Source organism: Rattus rattus, chromosome 16 (genome assembly GCF_011064425.1).
Source record: "Rattus rattus isolate New Zealand chromosome 16, Rrattus_CSIRO_v1, whole genome shotgun sequence".
Taxonomy (NCBI): domain Eukaryota; kingdom Metazoa; phylum Chordata; class Mammalia; order Rodentia; family Muridae; genus Rattus; species Rattus rattus.
In genome coordinates this window covers 8,877,109-8,888,304 of record NC_046169.1, presented here as the reverse complement: position 1 = coordinate 8,888,304, position 11,196 = coordinate 8,877,109, and the positions used below count along the sequence as shown (strand labels likewise).

The following is an 11,196-nucleotide window of genomic DNA, read 5'->3' as shown; positions in this document are numbered from 1 at the left end:
GGGTCTAAGTACAGGCACTGTGAATGAAGGTAGTTGTCAGGCTTGGCTGCCAGGGGCACGGGTGCTCTCATTTTATTTTCTAGGGGTTTTATCTTAATTTATGGCCTCCTTTCCCCTCCCCCATCCTAAGGGATCTAATTGCGGTGGTTAAGTACAGCTAACCAGGTTTTAGCGTATGCTCTCTAGCCGAGTCTGACTTTAGACGCTATAGATGGACAAGCTTGACTGTCTGAACCAAAATGGGAACCTTAAATAAACACCAGAGCCCTCTCTAATAACATTGTGACTTTGCTGTCAAGTGTAGATTCTCTGCCTTCCACCCCATACCTCCAAAGACGAAAAAAAAAAAGCTTGTCTAGAAACTTCGGTAAATCTTAATTTTTAGTAAAAATTTTTTTTATTTTTCTAAAAAAACAAAAACAAAACCCTTTCTCAAATTAACACCCCCCCCACACTAGTTGAATGATAAATGACTGCACGATGCTATCAGAAACTGTACCGAGCGGCTCTAGCTTGTGGACAATGAGGCTGATATAACGCTACCTCCAAGTTGGAAAGGAGAAACTGTTAAACCCCTGTTACTCGACAGAAATGGTCTCTGTCTTCTGTCGGCTTGTTTGTTCCATGTTTCTCTGTGTAACAACTGCTACCCTGGGTGTTCTGGAACTTGCTTTGAAGACTGGGTTGGCCTTGAACAGAGCTCTGCCCGCTTCTGTCTCCCAAGAGCTGGGAGTAAAGGTGTGAGTCACCACACCCGCCGTCTTCTGGATTTTAACCGTGAGAAAGCAACATGCAATGTGTCTCAACAGAAACTGTACTTTGAGTTTTCACCTTGGTCTTTTGCTGGGCTCGTGGTGCATGGCACAATGGCACTTCCTTGTGATAGGGCAAGGTGGAAGGTCAGGATTGAATCAGTCACTCATCATATGGAGAAACACCTGGACACGGATAACCTTAAATGTGCACTGTTCCGGGAAGGAACGAGGACCACAAAACCTAAGTATATTCTATGATTCCCAACTGCATGACACCCTAGGAAAGGAAGAACTTTAGAGACAGTGAAAAGATCAGTGCCAAGGGCTTGTGGGTAGTGACAGAATGACATCACACACTTGCCAAATTAACAGGATGCAGAATGAGCCCTAATGTAGACTGATGTCTTTAGTGAATGATAGATTACCAATACCGATTACCCTCAGCAGTTTCACAAAGCAGGAAGCTTGAAGTGAGGAGCCTGGGTGGAGGGAAAGAGGGTATGTGGACACAATTCACAATCTACACATTCTGAAAGGCTGAAGCACTAAAAAACAGGCTCAAAGGGAAAACAGACAAAACAGTTATAACTGTTACTGTATTTGTGTTTGATCCTCAAGAACCTACATAAAGGTGGATGGAGAGGTACTTTAAAATCAAGTGTCAGTGAGGTATGGAACGTGACAGCAATACGACACCAGGTCTATAGAATGGAATATTAGGGATCTAGTGGTGTGTACCTCACTGACAAAATCAGGAACCAGTTTTATACCAGAAGAGATACAGGTTTTAGGGGGCATTTCTGTCACTGGCCTGATAAACTGGTTCTGAAAGCAAACTGAGTGTATTTCCTACCTGACTCTTGATTAACAATTAAGCCAACTAGCCTTCCTGCTGTCACAATTACGGCAAGCTAAACACACACTGTGGTCACACTTAAGGTGAACTTCTTATTGAAAGTGGTTTGTGGATGTATGATGTGTCTATGTATGTGTTCATGTGAATGCAAGCATGTACATGTGGAGACCAGAGACGACCTCAAGTATCAAGCCTCAACTTTTTTTCTAAAGATTTATTTATTTATTGTATGTTTGTAAGTACACTGTAGCTGTCTTCAGACACACCAGAAGAGGGCATCAGATCCCATTACAGATGGTTGTGAGTCACCATGTGGGTGCTGGGAATTGAACTCAGGACCTTGGCAAGAGCAATCAGTGCTCTTAACCACTGAGCCATCTCTCCAGCCCCGAGCCTCAACTTTTTTACTGAGAGTCTGCTCTTTCTACTTTCTGCATACGCCAGACTAGCTGGCTCTGAAGATTCCAGGGACTCTTGTTTCTGCCTCTACCCAGCACTACCATATCCAGCCTACATGGGTTCTGGGGATCCAAACTCAACTCCACAGAGACACCTTGCCAGCCGAATACCTCCAGTTTAATGTACTATTTTTAATTTCAGCTAAAACAGTAATTATTATTATTATTATTATTATTATTATTATTATTATTGTATGTGCATGATATGTAGATATGCATGCCATGAATGGAGGTCAGAGGATAATTTTGGGAGTCAGTTCTCTCCATCCACCTTTATGTGGGTTCTTGGGGATAAAACTCAGGTCACCAGACTCGCATGGAAAATGCCTTTACCCATTGAGCCATCTTGCTGGCTCAAAAGAATGCTTGAATTTATTAAAATGTATCAAGTGTATATCACATAGAAGTGCTTGAATTTATTAAAATGTATCAAGTGTATATCACATAGAAGAAATTTATCAATTTTGTTTTCATATAGAAATGATAAGCATGATAAGAAATTGGTTTCTTTACATCTTAATGTAAAATACAACATGAAAAGATTAGTGTGTTCCACAAATAACTTTAAGTGAGGAGAATTGAACATTAATATCCATTTTTCTCATTTACTGAAATACATCTACTGTGATGTTGACACCAATGAAAACAGGTGTGCCATCAACCATCAATCATGAATGAGGTGACAATGGCTCGTTTCTGATAATGCAATCAATTAATTGTACACATTTTCATTCAAGACTTAATGGTACATCTGGAACTGTACATACTTTTTTTTTTTTTTTTCTTTTTTCTTTTTTTCGGAGCTGGGGACCGAGCCCAGGGCCTTGCGCTCGCTAGGCAAGCGCTCTACCGCTGAGCTAAATCCCCAACCCCTAACTGTACATACTTCTGTTTTTGTTGTTATTTTATGTGTCAGTGTGCATGTGTGTGTGCGTGCGCGCGTGTGTGTGGTAAGATGGTGGTGTCAGACCCTCTTGAGCAGGAATTACAGATGGACAATTTGAATGCTTAGAACAGCACTTGGGTCCTTTGGAAGAGTAGAAGTACTCTGAACTGCTTAGCCATTTCTCTAGCCCCTGAGGATCTAACTGAGCTTTTGAGAGGATGGAAGATTTTCTTAACATTACACAAGGACTCTACTGAGAGTGAGACCCATGTCTGACCCTGAGCTTGGGATCCCAACTTCTAGGTGTCCTTGGTTTGAGTCTGAGTGGAGAGTTCATGGGGAGGGATCGGGTTTGCTTTACTGGGTACCAGGGACTGTTCATCTTCACTGTCAACTTGACTGGACTGAAAGCTCATCTCAGGGTGTCTGGAAGGGCATTTCCAGAGAGTATTAAATCAGGAAGGCTCTGACTTACTCAACAGACTGATCCCTCGATGGATTCATATGACAGCATTATTGGGAGGCAGGGGTAAGTAAGCAGTGGGCCCAGGCGTGTGCAAGTAGGCCTTGCACGTGGACTGAGTCTGAGGAGTCCATCCAGCCTGGCTGTTTTCTCTCCCCTTTTTTTCTGCTTCCTGGCTGCCATGATGTGCCTACTCCTCTCTTACACCTTCTCCTTCATGACTGACTATCCTCCATCACTTCTGAAAACAGGAGCCCACGCCAGTAATCCCTTCCTTTTACATTGTTTTAGGAATCCATCAGTTTGATGTACAAGTAACTAATGCAGTACACAAGGCTGAAGAGATGCTCAGGATGTGGGAGGCAAAAGTCACATCAGTACCAGAACATTCAGGGTTGGTGAGATCATGAGATGGCTCAGTGGATACAGGCACCAAGCATGGTGATGTGTACCACTGATTTCCACATGTATGCCATGGCACATATGTGTGTACAGAGACATGCACAAAAACATAATGTAATAAAACTTTAAAAACCACAGAACATTGGAATTCTAGTGTAAACACAGAATTGTGAAAGGCTGGGCAGTACCACAGAGGCACACGTAGCCTAAGGCTCAGTCCTTGACGCTATTTCAGGGAGTGAGTGGACTACATGGAGATAGAGCTAAGATGGTAGAATTGCCCTTCTAAGGCTGGCTTACACACACACAAGCGCTCTACAGTCTCACAGGAGAGAGGCCCCAGAGAGGACCAGGCTCCTGGGTTTGGATGAGAAGCATACATAGCTTGTTCTCTGCACAGGCTGAGTCTGTGAGACTTGACAGAAACCCCTCCCCGGACATAGTGACAATCAAATGAGAAGACTGTAAAAGAAACGGCGGTGACACATCATGGCCCTCAAGAATGGCCACATTTAAGATCCAGGGAGGACCCAGGAACTAACTTAGTTAGTATCCCTGTTGTTGGGCTGGTGAGACAGGGCCTGTCCACAATGACCTCCAAACTCGAGTTTCCAGAGGAAGGCTCAACATCTCCAGCCAGTGTGACAGGCACCCAGTCCTTCTCTTCACGTGCTGCTCTGTGGACCAGCAGACAAGTGTCTCCTCCTCCACCCCCACCCACCATCCTGCCGCACCCTGGACTGGCATATCAGTCTTGAATCACGCTTCTCTGTTCCTACCTTTACCATTTATTCTTCATTCTGAAGCCAGGAAAAGCCTTTACAGATCTGTCTGACCATTCCACTCCCAGGTTCATCACCTCAGAGCCCACACCACCAACTCAGTTCTTCCCTGGCCCACAGTCCCTATGTCCTGGCCATGTTCTTACCTTCTTCATCTAAAGGGCTCACCCCTCTCACTTCCCTTGCTTCCCCAAGGACAGAGACCTATGTCTACTAGAGCCCCAGGACCTTTAGACTTGCTGGTTTCCACTGGAATGGTTGTGTCAGACATCTGCCCCACAATAGAGCCATGGTAGTGCCTACTGCCTGCAAAAGCAATTGCACTCCGTCCTTCCCTCCACCACCTCATCCATCACCTGACGTGTAACACCCTGTGTCCATTCTCCACTGGAAAGTCCCCGAGGTGGGGACCTTTTGTTGTATTCATTTATCTTCTAAGCCAGAACAAGGCTTCTAGATAACAGATGCTCATTTAAATAGGGAAGAAGGGGCTGGAAAGATTACTCAGGGGTTAAGGACACTGCTTATTCTTCTTACAGGACCTAGGTTTGATTCTCAGAATTCACAACTATCCATAACCCTAGCTCCAGGGGATCCAACAGGCACATGGCACAATACATGCGTGTATGTGGGCAAAACACTCATACACATAAAGACAAACAAAGAAATCTAAACAATGATCAAAATAAAAACTAAATAGGGCAGAAAAGCACTTCCATTATCACTTAACTACTGGGATTGGGGTTTCCTGTGGCTTTTGGAATACTCAGTAATAATTTCCCTCTGCTCAGCTTTCTCTGAGAGCCAAGAAGTCCCAAACCTCCTTAGGACCACATGCTTCTCTGCTTCTCCAGTACCCAGCTCATAGATGAAAATTTACAGACAAGCTGTTTGTCACTCCAGTATACGTGTGAGGCCCTGGGTTTGAGCACCAGCATCAAAAACTTAATTACTGAAAGTTTAAAAGTAAGTGTTAGAAAGAGTCAAGATGGCTCTTTGCTCCCATTCGAGAGTGGGAAGCACTGGGATGTGGCTTAGATGGCAGAGTTACAGGCCTAGCAAGCCTAAAACTCTAGGCGTGGTCCCCAGGCCCCCAGAATTACACGGGGCATAGGGGCACACGTCAGTAATCCAAACACTTGGGAGGAAGTGGAAGCAGGAGAACCAGAAGTTCAAGGTCATCCTTGAAGTTTGAAGACAGTCTAAATACATACGACCTTATCTCGAAAAGGGGAGGGGGCAGTGGCTGGCCAAAATAATTTATACCCAAGGGCTTAATTATGTAAAAATAGACAATTTAAGATAATAAAGAGAAAAACTAAATTTGATGTTTATTAGGTTCATTTTTCAGTCAAGATATAAGTTTCTTTTTAGAATGTAGGTTTTAATTTTCATTACAAAATCAAAGTATGTCGTTTTTCACCATCCCAGAGGACTTGTAAATTATACAGCACTAATATGAATGGGAAATTAAGCTGGATTGAGTACAGAATAAAAGAGAAATAAAATTACAATATTTAATTAGATACAGTAAAAAAGAGATGCATGACGGTTCAGGCTGAACTCAGGAGATGGTGAGGCAGGATGGTTTTTGGTTTGAGGTTACTCTGAGCTACATGGCTAGCAAGACCCTGGCTCAGAAACTTAGAGAAGCGCTGGGGACAGAGCTTAGTTGATGGAATGATGCCTGGCACGTGTGAGGTCCTAAACCAAACCTCCAGCAGCACATAAACCAATCTTTGCACTGGGAAGTTGGGGCAGAAGGATCAGGAGTTCCAGGCCATCCTCAGCTTCATAGTAAGTCTGAGGCCAGCCTGGGCTACATAGAAAGACCCTGGCTCAAATAACCTAGGCAGAGGCTGGGAATGTAGTTCAGCTGGTAGAGTATTACCTAGCATATAGAGTATTACCTAGCATATAGAGTATTACCTAGCATATAGAGTATTACCTAGCATATAGAGTATTACCTAGCACATAGAGTATTACCTAGCATATAGAGTATTACCTAGCACATAGAGTATTACCTAGCATATAGAGTATTACCTAGCATATAGAGTATTACCTAGCACATAGAGTATTACCTAGCACATAGAGTATTACCTAGCATATAGAGGATCCACGTTCCATCGCCAGCACCGCATTACCTAGCTATGGTGGCGTGCACTAGTAATTCCAGCTCTCAGGAGGTAGGAGGATCAAAAGTTCAAGGTCAATCTCAGCTACATAGAGTTTGAAGTCATTTTGGACTACACAGGATCCTATTCATCTATCCATCCATCCAACCATCCATCCATCCATCCATCCATCCAACCATCCATCCACCCTCCACCTGGGTTTGTTGTTGTTGATGCTTCAGTTTGTTTAAGGCAGGTCATTCCCCCCCACCCCCCAGGTAGCCCTGGCTGTCCTAGAACCCACTCTGTAGACCAGACTGGTCTTGAACTCAGAGATCCATCTTGCTCTGCCTCTCTCGTGCTGGGATTAAAGGCATGAGCCATTACCATATCCAGTGCAGGTGTGTGCACATGTGCACACGTGTGCAATATTTTTTTCTTTTTTTCGGAGCTGGGGACCAAACCCAGGGCCTTGCACTTGCTAGGCAAGTGCTCTACCGCTGAGCTAAATCCCCAACCCCACGTGTGCAATTTTTAAAAAAGACATTGAAAAACAACAGAGTAGAGTGAGGACAGAGAGTGGAAAGAGGGAGAGAAAATGAGTAAATGAATCAATGAATGACAGTGTGAAGGAGAGAAAATGAGTAAATGAATCAATGAATGACAGTGTGCCACAAACCCTATCAGGACAGAGGCGGAAGCTGTGCCTGAGTGAGGCATCAGCCCCGGGCGCCTGTAGAGTCACAGGGATGGACTGACGGCCTGTGAGGTCATGGCTGTAAATGCCTGTCATTCGGGGTGCTTCCTTGCTCACCTGGTAATTAGGAGTGCACCTCTGCACCCATGCTCCTAAAGTATGACTCAGTGTCTATAACTCCCAACCCTTTAGCGCCAACACTGCTAACTCCTTGACTTGAAATGGCACACACCAACACACCAGGAAACAAGGGGCCATTTTCCTTTTGCACATTATTGCCCTTGATCCTCTCCACAAGCTCCAAAGCCCAGGTAAGTGAAGACAGCCTCAGCTCCTAAGAGAAGGCACAGCTTCTCCACCTCCCCTGTAGTCCATCCTCAAACTTGCAGCTTCTCTGCCACCCTCATGTAGGTGAGATGATCTTTTCCCACGAAATCCGGTAGCTCTTGCTACCCCTTTACTCGGTGCCAATCCCAAATAAAACTGTGTATACCTATATTTTCATAATCTCTTTATCATGCTGTAGGTGAAGACCCAGTCTGCTGCAAAAGATGGCCATGGTTTCAAAAGAGAACCGAATCCTAGATGAGAATCAAAACCCCATGTCAACTCACTTGGCCAATCAAAGATTCCTAAGTTCATCTGTAACTCTTCTTCTTACGTCCCTGCCTCACCAAAAGCTCATCAATGAGCCCAGCAGGGACAGTAAGACTGTGACTCTTGCTGCTACCTCTTCTCTGTCCCATCTTTCTGGTAGTTACCGCTGACAGATCACTAGGCCTTCACCCAGCCTCACAGCTATTCCCGAGATGAGAGCAGAAGTCGCCAGCTCTTTACACACACACACACACACACACACACACACAGATGCACACACACGCACATTTGTGGGGGAGGGAGGGAGGGAATGTGCATATGAGTGCAGGTGCCTGTGGTGCCAGAGATGTCAGATCCCCTTGGAACTGGACCATTAAGGTCCTAGAAAGTAACCTTTGGTCCTCTCCAGGAGCCACAAATGTTTTCCAGCCCAACTTATTTTTTGTTGTTGCTGTCATTAAAGTGCCCCTAAGTGTTAATAGTGACATTTCATCTATCTATTCACAATGCTGTACAATCCACACTACTGCCTTTTTTAACCACAAAACCTTTTTTTTTTTTTAAAAAAAACAAACAAAACCCAAAAAACAAAACCTACTCTGTTTTTAACCACTCAAAAAGAATCCCACTGCTCACTAGGCAACCAACCCTCATTTGGTCCCGTTTAAACTTCAAAGTTTGCTTTGTGTTTGTTAATATTTTTGACTATGTCATATAAATAGAACCAGGCGATATCTGGCCTCTTATTTAGCTTCTTTGACTTGCCATGTTTTAGAGGCTCAACCATGCAGCGGCATGCATCAGTGTTCCATTTTTTTCAGGGCTAAATAACACTTCATTACAGGGACAGATCATAAATTGACTTTCTAATTATAAGCTATAATTAATGTTCAAGTTTAAGATTATGTGGTGCTACGCGTTTCAATTAAGAAGCAGAACTGTTGTGAGAATTTAAGGAACTAAGGTTCTTTTCTGTCCCATTTTACATCCCCACCAACGACATGTGAAGCCTTCAGTTTTTCTGCATTTTATTTCATTTTTTGAGAGAGGGTCTTCCTGGCTGACATGGGAACTCACTGTGTGAGACCAAGCTGGTCTCAAACTCAGAGATTAGCCTGCCTCTGCCTCCCAAGTGCTGGGATTAAAGACACATACCATCATGCTTGGCCTGCTACATCTTTGCTAATATTGTTACTGATTGTTTTTTAAAATAATTTTAGGGGCTGGAGAGATGACTCAGCAGTTAAAGAATATTGGCTGCTCTTCCAGAGGTCCTGAGTTCAATTCCCAGCAACCACATGGTGGCTTACAATGACCTAAAATGAGACCCTATTATGCAAATGGGCCATTCATATACATGAATTTGTGTAAATAAATAAACCTTAAACTTTTCTTATCATTTTACGTATGTATATATGTATACAAACTAGGGCGCTCATGTAGAGGTCAGAGGACAGCTCATGCAAATCAGTTCTCTCCTTCCATCTATTGGTCCTTGGGATCTAACTCAGGTTGTCTGGCTTGCAACAAGTACTTTATCTTGCTGGGTCTTGGCTTTTTCAGTGACAGCTGCTTGTCTGGCAGTGAAGTGGCTATCTTGTGGTTTGGTTTGCATTTTCTAGTATCTTTTCTGTGTTTTTGCCTTTCCTAACCCAGAGAGTATTCCACCTACATAACAAGGAATCTTCCTGGTCTCCCTACCTGAACTGCCATCCCTACTGTGGCACTGCTGCCTGCTGGGAAATGTCTGGTGCAGGCTGGGCCTCACTTTCTTCACTGCTCCTTTCTGTTCCTATGCTCCTGAGCAGAGCCACTGTCCTTGGAGTGCTCAATGTCTCTCCTGTGTGCTAGAACCTGCATTTCCCTGGCTGACACAGTGCTGCCAACAGTTTATAATGTGCATCCATTCATAACAGGGAACAAGAAGCTCTAGTCACCAAGGATAGTGTCAGCAGCTGAGGCAGAGTCCCTGGGTCCCTGGCACTGATCCTCCAACATGATAGGACATTGCTTTGGCCCTGAGTCAGTCTAACATGAGCCCACTTCCTTTTTTAAAAATTAGAATGGCATTTAATATTTGTGTGTCTGTGTTTGCTCATGCACACACATGTGCATATGCCTTACAAGTACAAAGAGGGGATCAGATCCCCTGGAACTGGAGTTGTAGGTGGCCGTGAACTGCTCAACTTGGGTGCAGGGAACTGAACTTAGGTCTTGTCCAGTTGTTAACCATGGGGCTATCTCTACAGTCCTTCTTTTCCTTATCTTGAATTGCTTGGACACATGACTTTCTTCTAGGAGAAAAAAGATCAATGAACTGTGAAAAATGGGTTGAAACAGGATAATTCTCTGTCTGTACACTTCCAAATTCAAAGATTCTGAGGATGGGCAAAGTGGTAATAAAAAACAGGTGTTGTTTCAGATTCATATGTAGGATGTGCCCAAGGAATCAGGTAGCACTAAATAGGGTTGTGGATTTAGCTCAGTGGTAGAGCACTTGCCTTGCAAGCACAAGGCCCTGGGTTCGGTCCCCAGCTCTGAAAAAAAAAAAAAAGAAAAAAAAAAAAAGCTAAAATAATAAAGATTTCATAACCTCACCTCTATAGGTTCTGTCATGATTCAAACATGAAATATCTCCCACAGGCGTGTGCATCTGAACACATGGTTCGCAGCGGGGTGCTGTTTTGAAGTCTGTGGGACCTTTTGGATAAGGAGCCTCGCCGGTAGAATGGGTCTTGGGTGGTGGGTCTGGAAAGGTGTAGTTCTGTCAAGGTCTGACTCAGCTCCCTGCTTCCTGGTCCACTAAGATGTGGAGCGAAGTGCCCCTGCCATACTCGCCCACTGCTATAAACTCTGCCATGGCCTGTGAGCCCCAGGAAACCCTTCCTCCTTTAAGTTGCGTGTGTCCATTGTTTTAACACAGGGATAAAGCCACCTGCTGCCAAGCCCGACAACCCAAGTGATTACCTGGACCCACACGGGAAGGAGGGAATTGACCCTTCCAGGCTGCCTCTGCCTCCGATCACATGCCATGCTACATATGTTGCACACACCCCTCACCCCCGACCCAATGAAATAAGTTAAAGAGGTAATTTTAAAATCACAAGTATAAAAAAGTTGAATTGGCACAACAGGCCACATATCTGGGATGTAGGCTACTAACAATGAGCTATGCAACCTGGGCAA

General features: G+C 44.2%; 1 protein-coding gene across 2 annotated transcripts in view; it reads right to left on the bottom strand.

Moving 5' to 3' along the window:
* Positions 1-11,196, bottom strand: part of Baiap2l1 (BAR/IMD domain containing adaptor protein 2 like 1) — an 88,690-nt gene that overhangs the window by 30,165 nt on the left and 47,329 nt on the right. The gene's annotated exons all lie outside the window — the stretch shown is intronic.